Source organism: Salvelinus namaycush, chromosome 8 (genome assembly GCF_016432855.1).
Source record: "Salvelinus namaycush isolate Seneca chromosome 8, SaNama_1.0, whole genome shotgun sequence".
NCBI lineage: Eukaryota > Metazoa > Chordata > Actinopteri > Salmoniformes > Salmonidae > Salvelinus > Salvelinus namaycush.
Window position 1 is genome coordinate 15,630,201 of NC_052314.1, and position 24,900 is coordinate 15,655,100.

The following is a 24,900-nucleotide window of genomic DNA, read 5'->3' on the forward strand; positions in this document are numbered from 1 at the left end:
AACAAGACACTCACACACAGAGACAGAGAGAAATATCACTCCAGCACCATCTGCCAAATAAAGAGCTCCTCCTGCAGGCACTCAGACAGCCCAGAGAAATGAGGAAGATGAGGAGAGGGAGAGAGAGACAAAAGAGAGAGAGAAAGAGAGAGAGAGAGACCCAGATAAATACTATTGCAATCATTTCCCCCAGACTGTCTGAATAAATAGTTTTGGTAGTGTTATATTAATGAAGTTCATGTGGGTTACCACACACTATCATATTTCTGCCATTTTGGAGACGGTTTATTAGAAGCCATCAGTTTTCGGATCATATTTCAACAGAAAATATATTCAGTGATTGGAAATGAATTAGATGTCTTTACAGAGACAATATTTAAATTAATTCCCCATGTTGCATATCACATCGCTTTTATCTGTCTATAAATTCCCCACCTCATTCAACTCCTCGCAGCCTGGCTGTATTACAACATGCTCAAGCATGTATTCCCCCTGAGTATTGCTACATAGGCATTCAATAACCCCAGCATTTTCTCCCAGATATTATTTTATTTTACTGTCTTTTCATATAGCCAGGTCAGTGCAGTACAGTAACACAAAAAGAAGGGGGACTTACGGAGTGCAACACAAAAGAAGAGGGACTTGTCAGGCATTGATCCATTGATCGGCCAGGCTGTGTTATGTCCCTATGCCCTGCGGCCCTACACAGCCCTACAGTCTCCCAGCACATCAGGCCTACCTCTAGTCCCTGCTCTCTGAGTCTGTATGTATATTATGGATGGGCAGCGATGGAGTCTGTCTGGGGTCACCACCTCAGTCTTCACTGGCTGACTGTAGCACTGCCTGGGGTCATGGTGCAGCTCTCTTCACACTGCACACCTGGTCCCCGCCAGCCCTAACTTAATGATTTCCAATGGCCACCAAGCATATCACTCTATCGTGATGCTTCTTTCCCCACGTCACATCAGCCCTGCCCCTCTCACTGAGGCTTTACTCAGTTGTTTTTCCGTCTGAGAGACCATGGTGGTATGTGGGGCTGTTTTGTTGTTATTATTCTGTGGAATTGTGTTGTTAGTCTTTTGGACACGCGCCACCCCCATCTCTCACTGAGCAGGGCCTCGTTTGCATATTACAATCACAAACACTGCCCAAGTTGGATTTATTTGTTAATGTGTAACACATACAGCATTGAGAATAAATTAATAACAACCACAATGCCAACAAACAAAGGGGAACATGAACTCCATTTAAATGTGCTTCTATGTTCTTTAATGTAAGACTTAATAAGAATCTGCTGGCCACGGGTGAAAGCTCTAACAACTTCCTAATTGGAATCCAAACACGTACAAATTGCCTGCGTTGCATTGCATATCAAGTGCAGAAGTCGGAGCATGATGAAATTGTTTGAAACACGACAAACAGCGATGTAACCCAGAGCGAGAGGCTGGTGGTGCTGATGCAGCAAAGGGAAGGCACGGTCTGGAGGATATGATCTTACCGCTGCATCATTTGATACTGATCTAAAACAACCCTTATCTCACGTTGATTTCTGGTGAAGAATATCCTCCTTCTCCTTCTCCACCTTCTCTATTTCTTATATAATCCTGTCTGATGAGTGGCTCCACTACATCAGCTGAGGTAGCTACAGAAAGCTTGTGGTAGTTACAGAGAGGCTGTGGTAGCTACAGAGAGGCTGAGGTAGCTACAGAGAGGCTGAGGTAGCTACAGAGAGGGTGAAGTAGCTACAGAGAGGCTGAGGTAGCTCCAGAAAGGCTGAGGTAGCTACAGAGAGGCTGAGGTAGCTACATAAAGGCTAATGTAGCTACAGAGAGGCTGAGGTAGCTACAGAGAGGCTGAGGTAGCTACATAAAGACTAATGTAGCTACAGAGAGGCTGAGGTAGCTCCAGAAAGGCTGAGGTAGCTACAGAGAGGCTGAGGTAGCTACATAAAGGCTGAGGTAGCTACAGAGAGGCCGAGGTAGCTACAGAGAGGCCGAGGTAGCTTCAGAGAGGCCGAGGTAGCTACAGAGAGGCCGAGGTAGCTACAGAGAGGACGAGGTAGCTAAAGAGAGGCCGAGGTAGCTACAGAGAGGCCGAGGTAGCTACAGAGAGGCTGAGGTGTCTACAGAGAGGCTGAGGTGTCTACAGAGAGGCTGAGATGTCTACAGGGAGGCTGAGGTAGGTACAGAGAGGCTGAGGTAGCTACAGAGAGGCTGAGGAAGCTACAGAGAGGCTGAGGTGTCTACAGAGAGACTGAGATGTCTACAGGGAGGCTGAGGTAGGTACAGAGAGGCTGAGGTAGCTACAGAGAGGCTGAGGAAGCTACAGAGAGACTGAGATGTCTACAGGGAGGCTGAGGTAGGTACAGAGAGGCTGAGGTAGTTACAGAGAGGCTGAGGAAGCTACAGAGAGGCTGAGGAAGCTACAGAGAGGCTGACGTATCTACAGAGAGACTGAGATGTCTACAGGGAGGCTGAGGTAGGTACAGAGAGGCTGACGTATCTACAGAGAGGCTGAGGTGTCTACAGAGAGACTGGGATGTCTACAGAGAGGCTGACGTATCTACAGAGAGGCTGAGGTAGCTACAGAGAGGCTGAGGTAGCTACAGAGAGGCTGACGTATCTACAGAGAGGCTGAGGTAGCTACAGAGAGGCTGACGTATCTACAGAGAGGCTGACGTATCTACAGAGAGGCTGACGTATCTACAGAGAGGCTGAGGAAGCTACAGAGAGGCTGACGTATCTACAGAGAGGCTGCAGTGCTGATCAGTCTAGAGAAACATATGGGGTCATTGGGGTGACTCTCTCTCCCTGGCTCTATTGTGTTGAGATGGTTTGTAATTGAAGAGACTCTGCTCTCCCCTCCTCTCTCCTCTTCCCTCCTCCCACTGCTTCGACAGCAGCCATTTGCACGGTGATTTCCTGCCGACATGACCCTCCATTACTAGTGCAGGAGGGAACTTGTGTCTGGTCCAGAAACCTTTGGCCCTAATCTGTGAAGTGTAGGTACTGCCTGCTAAGTGTAGCGGTCCTACTGATAAACCGTTCCCCCCTCTCTCTCCCTCTCTACCAGAATCAGCACTTATTCTAAGAGCCTACTACTACCCATTCCTACTGCCACACACACACACACACACACACACACACACACACACACACACACACACACACACACACACACACACACACACACACACAAACTCACACACACACACACACACACACACACACACACACACACACACACACACACACACACACACACACACACACACACACACACCAACCTAACGTACACACAGCCCAACGTACACACACACACCACAGTGTCTCTCACTCCAACCCTCTCTATTCCATCTCTGTGCCTCAGAGGAGCCTGCCCCAGTGTAATGAAAAAGTGTGAACTTCCCCTCTCTGTGGGATTTACTCCACCAAAAGTGTGAAGGTAGCAGAAACACAGCAAGCCCTGGCACAGGTCTCTACTCGCTGCCTGCCCGCTCCCTCACACTTCATTTGCACTCTGTGGAAAATGTCATCGCCGAAGGTAGATTACTTGCTTACTTCATTTACTGCTGCAAGGGCTTAGGGGAAATGATAGGCTTTCTGAGGGGCTGGAGCCCGAAATGCACCTCATCAGCACTGATACAATGTGATTATTACCTGAATCAGTGCCAGGCGTTGCGGAGCTCTGTGGCGCAGATTGACTATGAGGGGTAATCAGGGCTAGTCTCAGAGCAGTCCTTACTGCTTTTAATCACACCCACTTCTCACACCCCTGATCCCAGATCAGCGCAAACATTTTGGGAATCGTAAATTTGCTCAAGGTGTGGAAATGCTGAACCGAAAGATAAGGCGAACGACTTCTACAGCGGAAAGAAGAAGTATGTGAACCCTTTGGAATTACCTGGATTTCTGCATAAATGAGTCATAAAATTTGATCTGATCTTCATCTTTGTCACAACAATAGACAAACACAGTCTGCTTAAACTAATAACAGACAAATTATTGTATTTTTCTTGTCTATATTGAATACATCATTTAAACATTCACAGTGTAGGTTGGATAAAGTATGTGAACCCCAAGGCTAATGACTTTTCCAAAAGCTAATTGGAGTCAGGAGTCAGCTAACCTGGAATCCAATCAATGAGACGAGATTGGCGAGATTGGAGATGTTGGTTAGAGCTGTCCTATAAAAACACTCACAAAATTTGAGTTTGCTATTCACAAGAAGCATTCTCTGACGTGAACCATGCCACAAACAAAAGAGATCTCAGAAGACCTAAGATGAAGAATTGTTGACTTGCATAAAGCTGGAAAGGTTTACTAAAGTATCCCTAAAAGCCTTGATGTTCATCAGTCCAGGGTAAGACAAATTGTCTATAAATGGAGAAAGTTCAGCACTGTTGCTCCCTAGGAGTGGCCGTCCGACAAAGATGACTGCAAGAGCACAGCGCAGAATAGTCAATGAGTTTAAAAAGAATCCTATAGTGTCAGCTAAAGACTTACAGAAATCTCTGGAACATGCTAACATCTCTGTTGATGATTGTACAATACGTAAAACACTAAACAAGAATGGTGTTCATGAGAGGACACCATGGAAGAAGCCACTGCTGTCCAAAAAAAACATTGCTGCACGTCTGAAGTTCGCAAAAGAGCACCTGGATGTTCCACAGCGCTTCTGGCAAAATATTCTGTGGACAGATTAAACTAAAGTTGAGGTGTTCGGAAGGAACACACAACACTATGTGCAGAGAAAAAAATGCACAGCACACCAACATCAAAACCTCATCCCAACTGTAAAGTATGGTGGAGGGAGCATCATGGTTTGGGGCTGCTTTGCTGCCTCAGGGCCTGGACAGCTTGCTATCATTGACGGAAAAATGAATTCCCAAGTTTATCAAGACATTTTGCAGGAGAATGTAAGGCTATCTGTCCGCCAATTGAAGCTCAACAGAAGTTGGGTGATGCAACAGGACAATGACCCAAAACACAGAAGTAAATCAACAGAATGGCTTCTTCAGAATAAAATATGCCTTCAGGAGTGGCCCAGTCAGAGTCCTGACCTCAACCTGATTTAAAATACTGTGGCATGACCTCGAGAGCAGTTCACCCCAGACATCCTAAGAATATTGCAGAACTGAAACAGGTTTGTAAAGATGAATGGTCCAAAATTCCTCCTGACCGTTGTGCAGATCAGATTCTCAAAAACATTTGGTTGAGGTTATTGCTGCCAAAGGAGGGGCAACCAGTTATTCAATCCAAGGGATCACATACTTTTTCCACCCTACACAGTGAATGTTACACGGTGTGTTCAATAAAGACATAAGACATATAATTGTTTGTGTGTTATTAGTTATTAGCATTCCTCTTGAGAGGTTCCTAGCAATCTGCCCCATTCCCAAGACAAGACACGGCCTTAGTAGGCTGCTAGAGTTTGGAACATATCAACAGCCAACCACCCAGCCACTGCTCAGAGAGAACAAAAGGGAAGAGGTGGGGGTACTTTCCAAAGTGCTCTCACTCATTGTTCCGACAACAATATTTTCCCTGCCCCAGCCTAATTACCTTGTAATGAGTGCTGTAATATAAGCAGAACTCTAGCATAACCTGTAAACCTTAATTAAGTCAGGCACCTTAAAGGGAGCTGCATGCGGCTGGGCCTCCATCCTCTGACAGTGCACCCTCCTGCACTATAAATGGTAGGCCTTCAGATGCATTTCAATAGTCTCAAGATGCTTCCTCTCCTTGTCTCTTTATCTTCCATCTGCTCTAATATGAAAGACCTGGATAAGTAAAGGCAGGCAACTTGGCAGGCACCATATTGCTTTCACCTTTATTCCCATGTCAGTACAAATGAAGGTCAGGTGAGACAAGGACAGGAAAAACACTCAAGACTATTGAGATGCTTCCTGCTATTCATGGAGCTAAAATGGCCTGGAGTCTGGACACTGGAGTCCACTGTGACCCCTGGTGAAGGAGACCCAGGCCATTGATTTGTTATTGTACTCACTTATCATAGACAACAGCCCTTGAGCATGACATATACAGTCACAGATCCATAGAAAATATATCCTGAAGAACACATAACATGTCTTTCTGGACCAAAACAGTTGTGTGTTTCTGTGCAATTGTTTGTGTGTGTGTGTACAGTAAAGATTTTGTGTGTGTACAGTGTGTGTACAGTGAGGGTCTTGGCTAGGGCTGTGGTGGTCATGACATTTTGTCAGACGGTTCTTGTCATGCAAATGACTGCCGGAATCACAGTAATTGACCGTTAATTAATATAAACATGTTTAGCATCTCCAGGCCTCCACACATACAAGCCTCTGATGTGCCTTTGGAACATCTACAGTTTAATACAGTCTAATAATATACACCATCACAGCAAATCCATTATTTATTTTAGGCAGGTTTAAAGAAACATGATATGAAGGAAAGGTATTTCAGAAGAACAGAATATGAGTTGGTCTACTGTATGTTATCTGACTATGCTCCATGATATAGGCTGTAGGCTTGTTCATTTAGCTGACAAGATTGCTTATAAGTCCCGTGACATTATTTTATATTCGATTATTTTATAGTAAGAAGAACATATTTGAACTTAGCTGAATAAAATAGAAAGGATATTTATGCGAGTGTGCATATGAAGTGGCTTTGTTGAGCATAAAAGTGATAATTTGAAACAAGTACTATAGCTAGATTTAGAGTTGTTTGGCAACTTTAGTTGTGAATGATACAAACCTTGGAATGTCTAAGAAATAAAAACATGTATGGCCTACATGTGACTATAAGGATCCTGAGTGGCGCAGCGGTCTACATGCTGACCAGACCGGACACGTCGCGTGCGCGAGCGTCGCAAAATAAATGTATAAATCCATGTTATTCAATTATTGCACCCACACTGCTCACGCGCGCCAACGAGCGTCTGGATGCCAAGGCCTAAAATAGAACTGCTTTCTATTTCTGATGCAGATCGCGCTGAAAGTCCTGCCTCTCCCATCTCCTCATTGGTTTATAGAAGCACATACCCACGTGCCATTTCCTCATTGGTTATACCCATGTGGGTGATTGAAAGACTAAATGTTTTGCCGGTTGTCGTGGTAAAAGTTTAGATGCCAATCACCATATAAGTTCAAAGATGAAAAAGCCTGGAAGGAGGAGAGATGACTGGAAACGATTCAGTTGGCCGTTTTATGTGTGGATTAATTGTCAGAGTAGAAGACCTTGTGCATTTCAGGTAAAATAACAACTCAATGTTTATATCCCGGGACAAATTAGCTAGCAACAGCAAGCTAGCTAAATAGGACAAATTAACGTTAGCTAGCAAGTGCAAGCTAACTAGCTAAATTGCCATACATGTTTAATGCTTTTCGACCTGTCCCCAAATTAATGTCATTGGTTCAGAGTTTGTTTTGATATTTTAACCTGCGTGTCGTGATCGCGTTTGGTGTGGGGGGACAAAATAAATTTATGCACGATAGCGCACGATGGCGCACGATGACGCACACGCGCAGCCGGTTTGGGTTCCATGTAAGGCACTGCATCACAATGCTAGAAGTATCACTACAGACCCGGGTTCGATCCCCGGCTGTATCACAACCAGCTGTGATCGGGAGTCCCATAGGGGGGAGCGCACAATTGGCACAGCGCCATCCGGGTTAGGGGAGGGTTTGACCGGGGTAGGCCATCATTGTAAATAAAAAAGTGATCATATATTCACACGTCAGACTATTCTCAATTGAATCTTGTCTTTACTAATATCTAAAATGAGTTTCTATTTAGAATGGTCCATTATCAAATGGACAGGGACAGGGACAGGGACAGGGACAGGGACAGGGACAGGGACAGGGACAGGGACAGGGACAGGGACAGGGACAGGGACAGGGACAGGGACAGGGACAGGGACAGGGACAGGGACAGGAACAGGGACAGGAACAGGAACAGGAACAGGAACAGGGACAGGAACAGGAACAGGGACAGGGACAGGGACAGGAACAGGAACAGGGACAGGAACAGGAACAGGAACAGGAACAGGGACAGGAACAGGAACAGGAACAGGAACAGGGACAGGAACAGGAACAGGGACAGGGGAAAAAAAGACATGTCATCCGTATGCACTAGAATAGTGAATGGAGGTCGCTTCCCGGTGGTTCATTTTTCAATCATGCAGGGTAGGCTACTCCGGTTTTATAAATATAGTAGCAGCTGGGATCCTCCTGTTTTTAGTGGTAACCATCAAAACTCTGCTTTCACACGGGATTGCATATAGAAATGCCTGGGCTTATAAGAACACATATTTCCATCCACACATCAAACACAGTTTGAGGAGAATGCAGCCTCTTGCTGTGCGAAAGATGACATTTTGCCCAAACGCTGTATGCCATGGGCTCTCCAATCCTGTTCCTGCAGCTACCCAGTGCTTCATTTGGGAAACCAAGTGAAATATGTTCAGAAACATTGATAGTTTTCACAACTTAACATATTTCACTATTGACAGCCCCTCTCTCTGCGCGCTTAAGAAAAGAATGAAGGAGAGAGAGGAGATGGAAACTCCCGGTGGTGAGATATTCTGTAGCTAAAGGTAATGTGTCAGCCTATTCATTATGAAAACATAAAATAAATGCCCTATTACTAGGCTATTCAAAATCAAATTCACTTTAATTGTAGGCTAACTCCGTAAGCCGCCCTGCACAATCAATGAACCAATACACCAATTATGTACCAAAGACATCTTAAATCTTTAGTTGGGTAATACACAGTAGGCTATTAGGCTATGTATTGTATAACGGCACAATAATTATTTTTATTCAGGGTTTTTTCAGGCTTGGACTCATATATGGGCCTATGCTTATTTATAAGCTCTAGTAGTATGGGTGTCTTGAATGAATCATCACCGTAGAAAACGTTGTCCATTTCATTCTGTTTGGCTTTGAAACAACAGTCACAACGACCATGTTTTACACTCACTTTCAACTTGTTGTTGAACTTCTTTCTTCAAATTGATCTATTGAGGTGAGTTTTAAAATTATGATACTGTTTTGATGATACGTGTTTGATGTGATTTTGGATTGTATTTGCATTGATGTCAGAGTGGTTTGAGGGACAGTAGAGCCCTGAGTACCAGGCCATTAGGACCTGATGGATGGACAATAGAGCCCTGAGTACCAGGTCATCAGGACCTGATGGATGGACAATAGAGCCCTGAGTACCAGGCCATTAGGACCTGATGGATGGACAATAGAGCCCTGAGTACCAGGCCATTAGGACCTGATGGATGGACAATAGAGCCCTGAGTACCAGGCCATTAGGACCTGATGGATGGACAATAGAGCCCTGAGTACCAGGCCATTAGGACCTGATGGAGGGACAATAGAGCCCTGAGTACCAGGCCATTAGAACCTGATGATCATTAGCAAGTTGGGTACTACCAACACATGTCCAGAGTGCATATGAGGAGATTACCGTGACTCAACGGTCACGTGGAATTTGACTGCAGTCATGACTCATACCGTCGCCGCAACAGTCCTAGACCTGTCCTCTCGGCCGGTGTGCATAATGAGGGTGAGGAACGCTGTTAAACCTAATGATTCGTTCTGAAAGACTGTGTTTGAGGGATCAATACAGAAAAGGGGATGAGAAATAGGCCTTGACAAATTCACAAGTGATACCACGGTAGTCTATTTTGTAGTTGGTGATAAGGTTGAAGGTTATCTTGGACACACCACTAACTATAATACAACACTATTGTACAGTCTTCTAGGGTCAATACTGTGGTGGGGAGTTGGCACCTACAGTGGATGTAGCTGTCCTGTATGTGTGGACTGACTGAATGGTCTCTGCCAGTGCCAAGCCAGCAGTATAAATACATCCAGTGGTCTGCATCCCTGATGAAGAAGCTAAATTGACGGCATTAATTGATGGGGTTTCAGGGTGCAGTAAATACTGTGTATGTTCACAGTGGTGCGGGGCAGAAGGCGCGGGTGGACTGACAGAGGAACATGGTTTAGACTCATCAGATGGAGGGCAATGGGAGTTTACCTGCCAAGTCCCCCCTTAGCCCACAACTCAGGGGTTTACAGGGAAATCAATTAGACGTTTTTGGTTAGCCCCGGTCAAGGTTAGCATCTCTTCCTTTTCCTGTTCTACAGCAGCCCCCTGGAAAAACACTAACATGCCCCCACCATATATACTGCATAGGCTATACACTCTTAGAAAAAAGGTTTTCAAAAGGATTCTTCGTCTGTCCCCATAGGATAACCCTATTTGGTTCCAGGTAGAACCCATTGTGGTTCCAGGTAGTAACCTTTTAGGTTCCATGTAGTACCCTCTGTGGTAAGGGTTCTACATGGAACCCAAAATAGTTGTACCTGGAACCAAAAGGGTTCTACTTGGAACCAAAAAAGGGTTCTTTAAAGGGTTCTCCTACGGGGACAGCCGAATAACTCTACTTAGGTTCTAGATAGCACGTTTTTCTATAAGAGTGTACTACACCTGGAAAATACTATAGGATAAAAGCAAAAATGGAGTTCTCTGTTAGTTAGCCACATTGGCATTGTTGATATGATATCCAGGACCTGTTTAAAAAAGCAGCAGAGTTTGAACCTAGAGTCAGATCAGTTGATCACAGTAAATTCACAGTCAAAGATTGGCAGTTCCAAACTGACTAGGTCTGAGAGACAGAACTGCTTTTGAGGTCCTTTGATTTTACAAATTGAAAGGTGTCTTTAAAGATGGAGCTTCAAAGCTCCAAGGCTGGCGCAGGATGGAGTGATAAAGAGAGGGATGAGATGAAAAAAGCCACCCACCCATCTCCATCCATGCAAACACTGCACTTTATTTCACAGTGCCCATTCAGGCGGCATTTGGAAAAAACACTAATTGCACATTTCCAGATTCCATACTTAACAGGCTCTAACAAATAAACCTTGCAGTATGCTCCTGTTTTTGGAATAGCAATTTTGTGCTTTGAGGCACAAAGCACATTTCTCAAATACACACAGATTGTCAATTACATGCTTCATGCCAAAAATTACAGATTTGTTTCTCTCTCCCTGAGCCTTTTCTTCCTCTCACCACTGGACTGAAGTGGAATGATAATGATCATTAACACAGGTGGTCTTGCAAATGAGCAGGTGCCACCGCCGTGTTCATTGTATAGATGTATTTCCTGGTAAAGACTGTGGCCAGCGTTACGCTTCCAAAAATGTGGCACGGTGAACGAGAGAGAACCTTCTTAGTGCATCAGTTAAAGAGCTACAAACTCTAAAGGTTGTGGAGACAAGAATCTGCCAAACATACAGGCTAAATATTTTTTCCAAGCCATCGTTATCACTATGAGTAGGCAAAATGGGAACGCAGCCATTTTGGAAATTACTATAAGAAGTACATCATCATCGCAGTGAAAAAACTCAAAGTCATGGGTCCTTATTAATCTAAGGCCTTTAAAAACCATCTGCTACAGTTATTGTTTCTACACTGCATGGAGACACTATACTGTATGTCATATACATCTGCACCTTCTGCAAATGTTGATACCCTACTTCAAACACTGAAGTGAGGCATCTCTAACACTACTACATTCTGCACCAAGCCATTGACAACATGATGGTCCAGGAGGCCTACCTATCGTTTATTTTATTTATTTTTATTAACCTTTATTTAACTAGGCAAGCCAGTTAAGAACAAATTCTTATTTACAATGACGGCCTACCAAAAGGCAAAAGGCCTCCTGCGGGGGACGGGGGCTGGGATTTAAAAAAATATATATATATATGATATATATAAATATAGGACAAAACACACATCACGACAAGAGAGACAACACAACACTACATAAAGAGAGACCTAAGACAACAACATAGCAAGGCAGCAACACATGACAACACAGCATGGTAGCAACACAACATAACAACAACATGGTAGCAACACAACATGGACGTTGTCACGGATTCCCCCCGGCACTGCTGCTCATTCCATTCACCAGCTCTGGAGGTCCACGTCCCCGGCCTTCTAGGTGTCACTGAACTGGATCATTACCACCAACCCCGGACTGTCTTGTCTCATTACGCACAGCTGGTTCCCATTCCCCCTGATTAGTATGGGTACATATGTGCCCTAAGTTCCCCATTGTCCTTGTTGGTTATTGTTCCATGCCCGCTGGTCTTGTGAGCACCTGTGCTCTGTTGCATCAGCTTGCGTGTTACCGTGTTAGTGTGCGTTGTTATTAAGGGTCTCGTCCCGTGTAATATTTAAAGGTTTACACCTCACTCTTTGTTTGGGTTACAGCCCTGTGTTATATGTATATATACACGTGTTTGTTTTGGGCTTCATTCCCGTCATATTCATGACGTACGCTATTTTGGCTAGAGAAATAAAAAATAAAAAATATCGTATTCCTGCGCCTGTCTCCTATACAACGTGACAGTAGGTAGCACAAAACATGGTACAAACGTTATTGGGCACAGACAACAGCACAAAGGGCAAGAAGGTAGAGACAATAATACATCACACAAAGCAGCCACAACTGTCAGTAAGAGTGTCCATGATTGAGTCTTTGAATGAAGAGATTGAGATAAAGCTGACCAGTTTGAGTGTTTGTTGTAGCTCATTCCAGTCGCTAGCTGCAGCAAACTGCAAAAAGGAGCGACCCAGGGATGTGTGTGCTTTGGGGACCTTTAACAGAATGTCACTGGCAGAACAGATGTTGTATGTGGAGGATGAGGGCTGCAGTAGATATCTCAGATATCTCAGTTAGGCCTAAGAGGGTTTTATAAATAAGCATCAACCAGTGGGTCTTGCGACGGGTATACAGAGATGACCAGTCCAGTGATGTGTCCTATAAGGAGCATTGGTGGCAAATCTGATGGCCGAATGGTAAAGATTATCTAGCTGCTCGAGAGCACCCTTACTTGCCGATCTATACATTATGTCTCTGTAATCTAGCATGGGAAGGATGGTCATCTGAATCACGGTTAGTTTGGCAGCTGGGGTGAAAGAGGAGCGATTACGATAGAAGAAACCAAGTCTAGATTTAACTTTAGCCTGCATCTTTGATATGTTCTGAGAGAAGGACAGTGTACCGTCTAGCCATACTCCCAAGTACTTGTATGAGGTGATTACCTCAAGCTCTAAACCCTCAGAGGTAGTATTCACACCTGTGAGGAGAGGGGAATTGTTCTTACCAAACCACATGACCTTTGTTTTGGAGGAGTTCAGAACAAGGTTAAGGGTAGAGAAAGCTTGTAAGAACACTAAGAAAGCTTTGTCGTAGAGCATTTAACATAAAATCTGGGGAGGGGCCAGCTGCGTATAAGACTGTATCATCTGCATATAAATGGATGAGAGAGCTTCCTACTGCCTGAGCTATGTTGTTGATGTAAATTGAGAAAAGGGTGGGGCCTAGGATCGAGCCTTGGGGTACTCCCTTGGTGACAGGCAGTGGCCTAGACAGCAGATTTTCTGACTTTATACACTGCAATCTTTGAGAGAGGTAGTTAGCAAACCAGGCCAAAGTCCCCTCAGAGATACCAATACTCCTTAGCCGGCCCACAAGAATGGAATGGTCTACCATATCAAAAGCTTTGGCCAAGTCAATAACAATAACAGCACAACATTGCTTAAAATCAAGGGCAATGATGACATTATTGAGAACCTTTAAGGTTGCAGTGACACATCCATAACCTGAGCAGAAACCAGATTGCATACCCAAGAGAATACCATAGTCATCAAGAAAGCCAGTCAGTTGATTATTGACAAGTTTATCCAATATTTTTGATAAACAGGGCAAAATAGAAATACGCCTATAACAGTTAGGATTGGCTTGATCTCCCCCTTTAAATAAAGGACGAACCGTGGCTGCCTTCCATGCAATGGGAACCTCCCCAGAAAAGAGAGACAGGTTAAAAAGGTCAGAGATAGGCTTGGCGATGATAGGGGCAGCAACCTTAAAGAAGAAAGGGTGTAAACCATCTGACCCAGATGGTGTTTTGGGGTCAAGTTTAAGGAGCTCCTTTAGCACCTCAGACTAAGTCACTGCCTGCAGGGAGAAACTTAGTAGTGGGGCAGGTGAAAAATACTTTAAGGGACATGGGCAGCTGTGAGGAGGAGGGTTTATTCTCTAGGTCTTTAACCGTTTTCCAGAACTTCTTGGGGTTAGACCCATAGAGAGAGAACTGCTTCTTAAAGTAACTAACTTTGGCCTTCCGGATATCCTGAGTGCACTTATTTCTCATTTGCCTGAACGAGAGCCAGTCAGCCTGAGTTTCCGTGTACCGAGCCTTTCGCCAAATGCAATTCTTGAGGTGGAGTAACTCTGCAAGATCACGGTCGAACCAGGGGCTTAACCTGTTTTTAATTCTCATTTTCTTTATGGGGGCGTGTGTGTTAACAATACCACTGACAAAAATCTAAAAAGAAGGTCCACACGTCTTCGACAGAGGGGATCAAGCTGATTCTATACCATTTTACAGAGGCCAGTTCATGAAGGAAGGCTTGCTCATGAAAGTTTTTTAGCAAGCGTCTATGACAAATCAGGACAGAGCAGCCATTACGAACACAGGTTGTAAAACAGTGATCACTAAGGTCATTACAGAAAACACCAGACTGATACCTATCATGATTATTTGTGAGGATAACATCGAGGATGCTTGGAGTCATACCTTGTGGGATTGGTAATAATCTGAGAAAGATTTAGGGTGTCCCATTGCTTTAGGACTTGGTCAGGTGGTTTAAGCATGGCCCAGTTTAGGTCACTGAGCAGGACAAATTCAGACTTAGTGTAAGGGGCCAGGAGAGAGCTTAGGGCAGGTAGGGTACAGGCCGGTGCTGATGGAGGACGATAGCACCCAGCAACAATCAACAAAGAGCTATTTGAAAGTTTAATGTTTAAAACCAGCAAATCAAATTGTTTGGGGACAGACTTGGTGGAGACAACCGAGCACTGAAGGTGATCCTTGGTAAAGATTGCCACTCCCCCACCTTTGGAAGATCTGTCTTGCCGAAAAAGGTTATAACCAGAAAGGTTAACATCAGTATTCAAAACACTCTTCCTTAACCACGTCTCAGTAATGACCAACAGATCTGGATTGGAGCTGTGAACCCACATTTTCAATTGATCCATTTTAGGTAATAAGCTTCTAGTGTTAACGTGCAGAAAACCCAGGCTTTTACGAGAGCAGAAATCAGTGAAGCAGATATCAGAGCACTATCTGGCAGAGGAGCGTTTAGAGCATTACCAGTCCTCCATTGGATGGAGTGATGAGGAAATAAGAACAAAGCTGGGGGAGAGGAGGAGAGACATCCACACAGTGGGCTACAGCAGCTTTCCCCCCTCCCCAGTATAGGAGCAGTCTTTAGGGGGAGGCTGGCAGGCAATCAGTGATGTCATGCCAGCAGCGCAGCGATGGCAGCTTAACCTATTTTCGGAAATACCACAGATTTCTATTTATAACCATGCTGAGCAGCGTGCATGTCCACATGTCCCTCACGGACCCAATATATTCTTAGACAATTTCCATCATCATGCATGTCTTTATTGTTTTAATGTACATTTTTTCATTAGTTATTCAGGACAGTATATTTATCAGTAGCATTCTTACCTTCATTATCATGAAATAAGTGTGGTAGTGGTAGTGGTAGTAGAAGTGGTAGCAGTAGTAGTGGTAGAAGTAGTAGTGCAAAGTAGTTGCAGTATTACTAGTTTGGCAATAGTATCTGCATTAGGAGTAGTAGTGGTATAAATAGTTATAATAGCCTAGTAGTAGGAGCAGTAATACTATAAGTAGTAAAAGTATTATACTGTAAGTAGTAGCATTACTGGTATTGCTGGTGTGTTTGTGTTGAATCAACAGCTTGGGGATGATTATGTTATATATCTGCTAAACTTGCTCTCTGCACCTTAAATCCCTTTGTTTAGATCCCCAGGCCCTCCAGAGTAGATAGCCTGTCTGAAGACTACTCCTTGGCCCCAGCTGTCACTCTAAACACAACACCTTAGGATCGAAGCAACACTTTGTTTCTGCTGCTCTGACAATCACTTCATCTTTCTCACTCCACTAATCCATTGTTCCTGCCCATGTGTCCATCTGTCACTTGTCTTCTGTCCCCTTCTCTGTCTGTCTGCATCCAATACGTGTGGCTGTGCTCCCTCCCATCCCTTTCTGTCATGTCTGCCTGACTGATACTGGCCACTCTACACACGTCTCTGGGCCTGCATCAAGGCCTCATCACTACTGTCATTTGGCATTCTAAGAGCTGGGATGGCTTGACTAATCTCTCATTGTTTTTACTAAAACAGGGCGTCAGCGGGTTCAACACTGGGAAAAAGACAAATAACAGGCATCTTATTATTTTCTACAGCTTGGACCAAAGAGGCTTTATCACATGACTTCTCCTGAAGCGTTCCAAAATGGAGAGGGATTATTTAAAAAAAATACTACATTAAAATCTCCATAATGTTGTTATTTTATTTTCCCAGCTTCTAAAAATGAGTCGGTGCCTGGCCAAGCTCGAACACAACATTAAAGAGCAGAGAGCATTTCTCACAGAAAAATCATCACTCTCACTCTCCTCCTTTCTCCTTGCCCGCTTTCTCCCGTAGTACTCTGCTCTGCAGGATATGGCAGTCCTTTAAGAAGCACCATCCAAAATACACTGAGTGTACAAAACATTAGGAACACGATAGAGACTGAGCAGGTGAATCCAGGTGAAAGCTATGATGTCTCAATTGAGACATGGATTGTGTATGTGTGCCATTGAACGGGCAAGACAAAATATTTAAGTGCCCTTGAACGGAGTATGGTAGTAGGTGCTAGGCACACCGGTTTCAGTGTGTAAAGAACTTGACACAACTGTGGGAAGCACTGGAGTCAGCATGGGCCAGTATCCCTGTGGAATGCTTTTGACACCTTGTAGAGTCAATGCCCCGACGAATTGAGGCTGTTGTAAGGGCATAACAGGATGCAACTCAACATTAGGAAGGTGTTCCTATTTATTTTTACACTCAGTGTAGATAGGCCTCTATCCTCCTACTTAGCACAGTGGAATAAAGGTGGCCTTTGGGTATGGGTGAGAAGGTGCTGTACCTTTACCACACTACCATCTATGTCTTTTAAAGAGAGAAGTCAGCAGATGAAAACATTTTGAACTAGCTCACTAGTTATTATTGCATGTATTTTAGTGACCTAAATCATTTCATCTTTGGAAATGTATCTTCATCTTACTTTGCTGTCATGCTTAGCCAAACAAAGCGAACAATAAAGCATTAATTAATTAAAAGCGACTCATGCAAGGTCTCCCTTGAAATAGAGATTTTTAAATAAAAGGATTTCCTGGTTAAATAAAGGTTAAATAAATAAGAAAAATACATTCTTCATTTCTTATTTACTGACAAATTATTCAAGTTGCACAGTTTGTGTTATAATAGTAAGATACAGTGCCTTTTTCCACATTTTGTTATGTTACAGCCTGAATTTAAAATGGATTACTTTTAGATTGTTTGTCACTGGCCTACACAATTACCCATAATGTCAAAATGGAATTATGTTTTTGTAAATTTTTACAAATTAAAGCTGAAATGTCTTGAGTCAATAAGTATTCAACCCCTTTGTCATGGCAAGCCTAAATAAGTTCAGGAGTAAAAATGTGCTTAACAAGTCACATAATAAGTTGCATGGGCTCATCACTCTGCGTGTAATAATAGTGTTTGGCGAGATTTTCTCTGTACCCCACACATACAATTATCTTTAAGGTCCCTCAATTGAGCAGTGATTTTCAAACACAGATTCAACCCCAAAGACCAGGGATGTTTTCTCTGGTCTTTGTAGTTGAATCTGTGCCCGACTGAGGGACCTTACAGATAATTGTATGTGTGGGATACAGAGATGAGATAGTGATTTAAAAAATCATGTTAAACACTATTATTACACACAGAGTCCATGCAACTTATTATGTGATTTGTTAAGCACATTTTTACTCCTGAACTTATTTAGGCTTGCCATACAAAGGGGTTGAATACTTATTGACTCCAGACATTTCAGCTTTTATTTGTAATTATTTTGTAAAAATTTTGAAAAACATAATTCCATTTTGACATTATGGGTAATTGTGTAAGCCAGTGACAAACAATCTCAATTTTAATCCATTTGAAATTCAGGCTGTAACACAACAAAATGTGGAAAAAGTCAAGGGGTGTGAATACTTTCTGAAGGCTACCACAAAATCAGTGAAGTCACTGTCAAAAACATTCTGTGCTGTTACTACATGGACCCAAACTCAAATGTATAAATTACGAAGCATACTCAAGAGCTTTCTTCACCACTCTGTGGCACCGTGACCAAATCACATCCCGAAACAAAATAAACTGTGAATAGGGGGTGTAAAATAAAAGCTAACACAAATGGTCATCCAACCCAAGCCTTAATACCGCAGACATCCTTGATGGTGACCTCCAGTCCAGACAACGGCTGCAAAACCACCACTGTGAAATCACCCACAACCAAGGTTAATGGAACCCAATTAATTTCATATGCATGTAGCTGGGACTAGAAGGGCTACCAGACAAAGTCTCAAAAGCCAGTCCATGTTTTCCCATAGATTTGCCCATGTCCCTACTCTAAGCACCCTCTGAAAGCAACAACACTGAGTGAAAAGGCTACATATATTAACATCACTCGTTTTTGATATTCTAGAGCTATTCATGCATTTCCAATGCATATTTAGAGTTTTGTGGATTTGCACCATATCCTGACAAATTCTGAATCCAGATGTGTCTTTTTGACATAGGGATTACTCCGAATATCACATATTTCCTATGGCCGGACATGTATTCATTCAATATCCTGAGATAAGAGACATGCTATTTTCTCTCTTCATGTTGACAAATACTGACTGTATACATCGCATATCTGTGTTTTCTCAGCACATTCAAGATAATAGGCTAGATTGATTCCAGATATGCCTCTCTTGGCCGAGGTCCATATCCTGATCTTGATATGCTTTATGGTATGCTGAAAATAAGGACGATTTCTGATGCATTTCTGAATTTTCAGCATATGCTCAATATGAACTCCATATTTTTCTTTCATGCACAAATTATTTTTGGATTCCCTCCAGATATTGACTTATTAGATATCCTGAGAAAGGCCTACAGTGCATTCGGAAAGTATTCAGACCCCTTCACTTTTCCCACATTTTGTTACGTTACAGCTTTATTCTAACATGGATTAAATAAAAATGTTCCTCATCTACACACAATACCCCATAATGACAAAGAGAAAAACTGTTTTTTCGAAATTTTTGCAAATGTATAAAAAATGTAAAACAGAAATAACATATTTACATCAGTATTCAGACCTTTTGCTATGAAACTCGAAATTGAGCTCAGGTGCATCCTGTTTCCATTGATCATCCTTGAGATCTTTCCACAACTTGATTGGAGTCCACCTGTGGTAAATTCAATTGATTGAATATGATTTGGAAAGGTACACACCTGTCTATATAAGGTCCCACAGTTGACAATGTATGTCAGAGCGAAAACCAAGCCATGAGGTCAAAAGAATTGTCCATAGAGCTCCAAGACACGATTGTGTCGAGGCACAGATCTGGGAAAGGGTACCAAAACATTTCTGCAGCATTGAAGGTCCCCAAGAAGATAGTGGTCTCCATCATTCTTAAATGGAAGAAGTTTGGAACCACCAAGACTCTTCCTACAGCTGGCCCGCCCGGGCAAACTGAGCAATCGGGGGAGAAAGGCCTTAGTCAGGGAGGTGACCAAGAACCTGATGGTCACTCTGAGAGAGCTCCAGAGTTCCTCTGTGGAGATGGGGGAACCTTCCAGAACCTTTCTCTGCAGCACTCCACCAATCAGGCCTTCATGGTAGAGTGGCCAGATGGAAGCCCAGACTTGAACCCGATCGACATCTCTGGAGAAACCTGAAAATAGCTGTGCAGCAACACTCCCCATCCAACCTGACAGAGCTTGAGAGGATCTGCAGAGAAGAATGGGAGAAACTCCCCAAATATAGGTGTGTCAAGCTTGTAGCGTCTTACCCAAGAAGATTCGAGGCTGTAATCGCTTCCAAAGGTGCTTCAACAAAGTACTGAGTAAAGGGTCTGAATACTTATGTAAATGTGATATTTCAGTTTTTATTTTTTATAAATTTGCTTTTGCTTTGTCATTTTTGTAAATGTGATTTTGCTTTGTCATTATGGGGTATTGTGTGTAGATTGATTATAATATATATTTTTTATCAATTCTAGCATAAGGCTTTAACGTAACAACATGTGGAAAAAGTAAAGGGGTCTGAATACTTTCTGAATGCACTGTAAAAGCATGTTTAACTTGACTTTAGCTATATTTCTTAGATGATAAAAGCAAGACTGGACAGCGTTCTTTACATGCAGCTTGATCTTTAGGTCAGGGTCAAAGAAGACGAAGGTTTGTTGCCTTAGGCTTTACATTGATGGACAAATGACCAAAGCTATTTACAATCTGGGTTATAGCAAGGTGGGTTCCAAATAAAACAACCTCTGATTGTTACCATTAAGCTGGAGAAAATGGTCAGACATCCAACATTTTATGTCAGCAAGACATTTTTGATGGGTAGCTACACTAGCTTGGTTAATAGGTCTGATTGGTAAATAAAGCTGTGTGTCATCCGTCTAGCAATGAAACTGAATGTTATGATTGCGGATGATGTCACCAAGCGGAAGTATGTACATGGGGGAAAAGGACGGGGCCCAGACTTGATCCCTGAGGGACACCATAGTGAATAGGTGCTGGGGACAATACCCATGCTCACTGAGAAACGTATGCCACATACACTACCGGTCAAAAGTTTTAGAACACCTACTCATTCAAGGGTTTTTCTTTATTTTTACTATTTTCTACATTGTTTTATTTATTTAACCTTTATTTAACCAGGAAGGGCTCATTGAGATTTAAAATCTCTTTTTAAAAAGCATCCTGGCCAAGATAGGCAGCACCAAGTCATTACAAAAATGACAGACAGACAACATGAAAAACTACAAGTAATCTAGTAAAAACCATTGAATTCACAAGAGTATAACAAAATCAAAAACAGCTAATTAAAAACATTGACAGGTCAGGGAATCAGCCTCAAAATCCTTCATCAGTGATTTAAAAACACCAATCGGGACAAGTTCTTCCAGTTTAAAAGTATTTTGTAAGGTGTTCCAAGACGATGGCGCAGAGTACATAAAAGCCCTTTTACCAAATTCAGTTCGGACATTTGGAACAGTTAGCAGGATAAAGTCCAGCGAACGAAGAGAGTACCCACCACATTTCTGAACAATAAAAATGCCCAAATAAAAAGGTAGTAAACCCAAAATGGCTGTGTAAATAAAAGTATACCAGTGACTGAGCCTACGAGTGACTAGAGAAGGCCAGCCAACCCTGGTATACAAAGTGCAGTGGTGCGTAAGGGTTTTGCAGTTTAAAATAAATCTCAAAGCGCCATGGTAAAGAGTGTCAATCGATCTCAAACACTGAGCGGAAGCATTCATATATAAAATATCCCCATAGTCTAGTAAAGGCATAAATGTAGCTGATACTAGCCTCCTTCAGGCTTCAAAAGAAAAACAGGCCTTATTCCTAAAATAAAATCCCAATTTCAGCTTAAATTTTTTGTAAGTTGTTGAATATGCAATTGAAAAGAGAGGCCGTCATCAATTAAAATTCCAAGATATTTATATGAGGTTACAACCTCAATCTCCTTGCCCTGACAGGTAGTAATAGGTGAAAGGTTCAGAGGTCTATTTCTTGCATTAGAAAACACCATTAGTTTAGTTTTGTCAGTATTGAGTATAAGCTTCAATTGACACAAGGTATGTTGAACAGTATAAAAAGCAGTCTGCAAGTTCTGGAAAGCTTTTGTAAGAGACGAGGCACAACAGTAAATAACAGTATCATCAGCATGAAAATGAAGTTGTGCATTTTGGACATTTTTGTCTAAATAATTTTTATAAATAGTGAATAAGAGAGGACCAAGTACAGAGCCTTGGGGCACACCATTAAGGACAGACAATTTAACAGACATAAGCCCATCAAATTGAGTGCACTGAGTTCTATCAGACAGATAGTTAGCAAACCATGCAACTGCATGCTCCGAAAGACCTACACTCAACAATCTCTGCCTTAGTATAGCATGATCAACTGTATCAAAAGCCTTAGAAAGATCAATAAAAAGTGAGACACAGTACTGTTTTTTGTCAAGGGCTTCAGTGATATCATTTAAAACCTTCATGGCTGCTGTAATTGTGCTATGCTTCTTCCTGAAGCCCGATTGGTACATTGATAAAATAGAGTTAGTAAATAAAAACTCTTTTAGCTGTTCACTTACAAGGGTTTCAAGTATTTTCACCAGGGGCGACAGCTTTGAGATTGGCCTATAATTATTTAAAAGAGTTGGATCTCCCCCTTTTAAAAGTGGTAGGACAAATGCTGATTTCCAGATCTTTGGAATTTCATTACATTCCAGGGTTAGATTGAACAGATATGTAAGTGATTCAGCTATGAAATCAGCTGCCAGATTTAAAAAGCAGGGATCCAAAAGATCAGGACCTGCAGGCTTTCTTTGATCTAAGGATTTCAGGGCTTTATGTACCACCTGCACTGAGAATGGCAAAAAGCTAAAAGTTTGACCAGCTCTCACTGGTTCATCCACACAGGGTTGTACAGAAACAGAGGACACTGGTTCATCCACACAGAATAATAGTGAAGACATCAACACTACAAAATAACATATATGGAATATTGTAGTAACCAAAAAAGTGTTAAAAAAATATATATATACAGTATATTAGAAATTCTTCAAATAGCCACCCTTTGCCTTGATTACAGCTTTGCTTTGATGCCAAGAGTGTGGAAAGCTGTCATCATGGCAAAGGGTGGTAGTGTAGATATGACCTGAACCCGTCGAGGGAAACGCCAGAGATTTCCACCCACTTCTCCGGCCGGTCAGCAAGGATGTTACGATCAATAGTATTAAACCCAGCACTGAAATCCCAAAGAACTAGAATCGAGCATTCACCGGCAGCCAACAGAAGTTATTTACTGAATTTCTATAAAGCAGTTTCTGTGCTGTGGCATAGCCATGGTAGCCAAAAAATGGGCAACTGGGCCTGACCAGCATTTTTATACATGATCCTAAGCATGATGGGATGTTCATTGCTTAATTAACTCAAGAACTACACCTGTGAGGAAGCACCTGCTTTCAATTTACTTTGTATTCCTCATTTACTCAAATGTTTCCTTTATTTTGGCAATTACCTGTAAGTACATTTGCTCCCATCTGTTTTCCCAGAGGGGTTCCTGTCATACCTTGGCGCAGCGCCGTGATCCTTAGCTCCTTCCATATGAGCAGCTTCAATATGGAGGAGAAGGGCATCCCTTTAAATCACATACTGTATGAGAGTTTTGGAAAGATTACTAGATTTGTTTTTGTCAACACTCTGGTACAGTTACATAATCTCCGTGGGGATACTGGTCTTGTCTCTTTTTAATACCATTTGATTTGGGTGGGCCTATATGCTCTTACAGCACCCTGTGGCTTGGATCTGCCTCCCTCCATCTCTCCATTATTGCTGGGCTACTACCCTCACTGTGGAGCCCATCCATCAGAGTGGGGAAGAATTTTTTTTAACTTGAATAAATATTTCATTAGATTATTCCTATGATTTAATGTGCTTCTGACTGGCTTGAGTCTACGGCAATATCTTTGGTCCATTTATAAATGCATTAACACAATGATCCTCCCGACACTAGCTTAATATTGATACTCAGCAGGCAGATGAGAGCAGACATGTTTGTATTGCCTGTCCAGTATGCTGAATCACTCCTGCCACCCATCTTCCTCTCATCAAGTGTGTGTGTGTGTTTGTATTTCAGTCGACACAGCTAAACCTGTATCTGTATTCAAAAGCAAATCTGCTAAGATTGACACCCCTATGCAACAATAACCCTCTTACTAGCCACAGAACAACACAGAAAAATACATTTGAAAATGGCGTTGTGTGCTTTTCATGTGCGAGTCCGCAAATCATTAAATTGCTAGCATACCTAAATCAAGAAAAATACAATTGCAACCTTCAGGTAGCCTTCACACACACAGAGAAAAATGAATATTAAACTAAAAGCCTGTTGTGTGAGTGGAGCCTAATTAACTTCTTGCGACTACAGGGGGTGCTGTTCCGAATTAGCATTTTGTCGTCTCCAAATTAAACTGCCTAGTACTCAATTCTTGCTCGTACAATATGCATATTATTAATTCTATTGGATAGAAAACACTTTCTAGTTTCATACAAAGTTGGAATGATGTCTGTGGGTGACCCAGAACTCTTTCTACAGCGAAATCCATGACAGACAGTGAAAGGTCTGAGAGCGAAGCTCTGATTTCAGATCAGTTTTAAAAGTCTCTGTCTATCCTATGGAACGACACGAACTGCACCCGCCTTCCCCTGGATGTCAGTAACCAATGAGAAGTGGAATGGGCCTTCTGCGTAGCTCTCAGAGGTTATAAAGGACCAAGGAGTGAGGGTAGCCCCCCTTTCGACGCTCGCCTTTACGCAGGAAGACACCTCCGGATGCCATTTTCAAAGGCTCGGTTATCAACGTAAAATGTATCCGTCTGTAATTTAATTCGATATAGGACTTAGAAACATCATAAGGTAGTTAATTTAAACCGTTTTATAGCAATTTATATCCGTTTAGTGCGATTTTGATGCATTTCTATGTGAAGCACCGGGCACATTTCGGGGTCCCGGTCGAACGTTAGCGGGCATTTAGACGGACAAAGGACATCTTTCGACCAAAAGAAGATTAAACCCAAGAAAGAATACATTGCCCAAGAATCTGATGGAAGAACAGCTCAAAGTAAGCAATATT

At 42.5% G+C, this 24,900-nt stretch overlaps 1 protein-coding gene across 20 annotated transcripts in view; it reads right to left on the reverse strand.

Moving 5' to 3' along the window:
* Positions 1–24,900, reverse strand: part of celf5a (cugbp, Elav-like family member 5a) — a 362,637-nt gene that overhangs the window by 331,876 nt on the left and 5,861 nt on the right. The window lies entirely within an intron of this gene.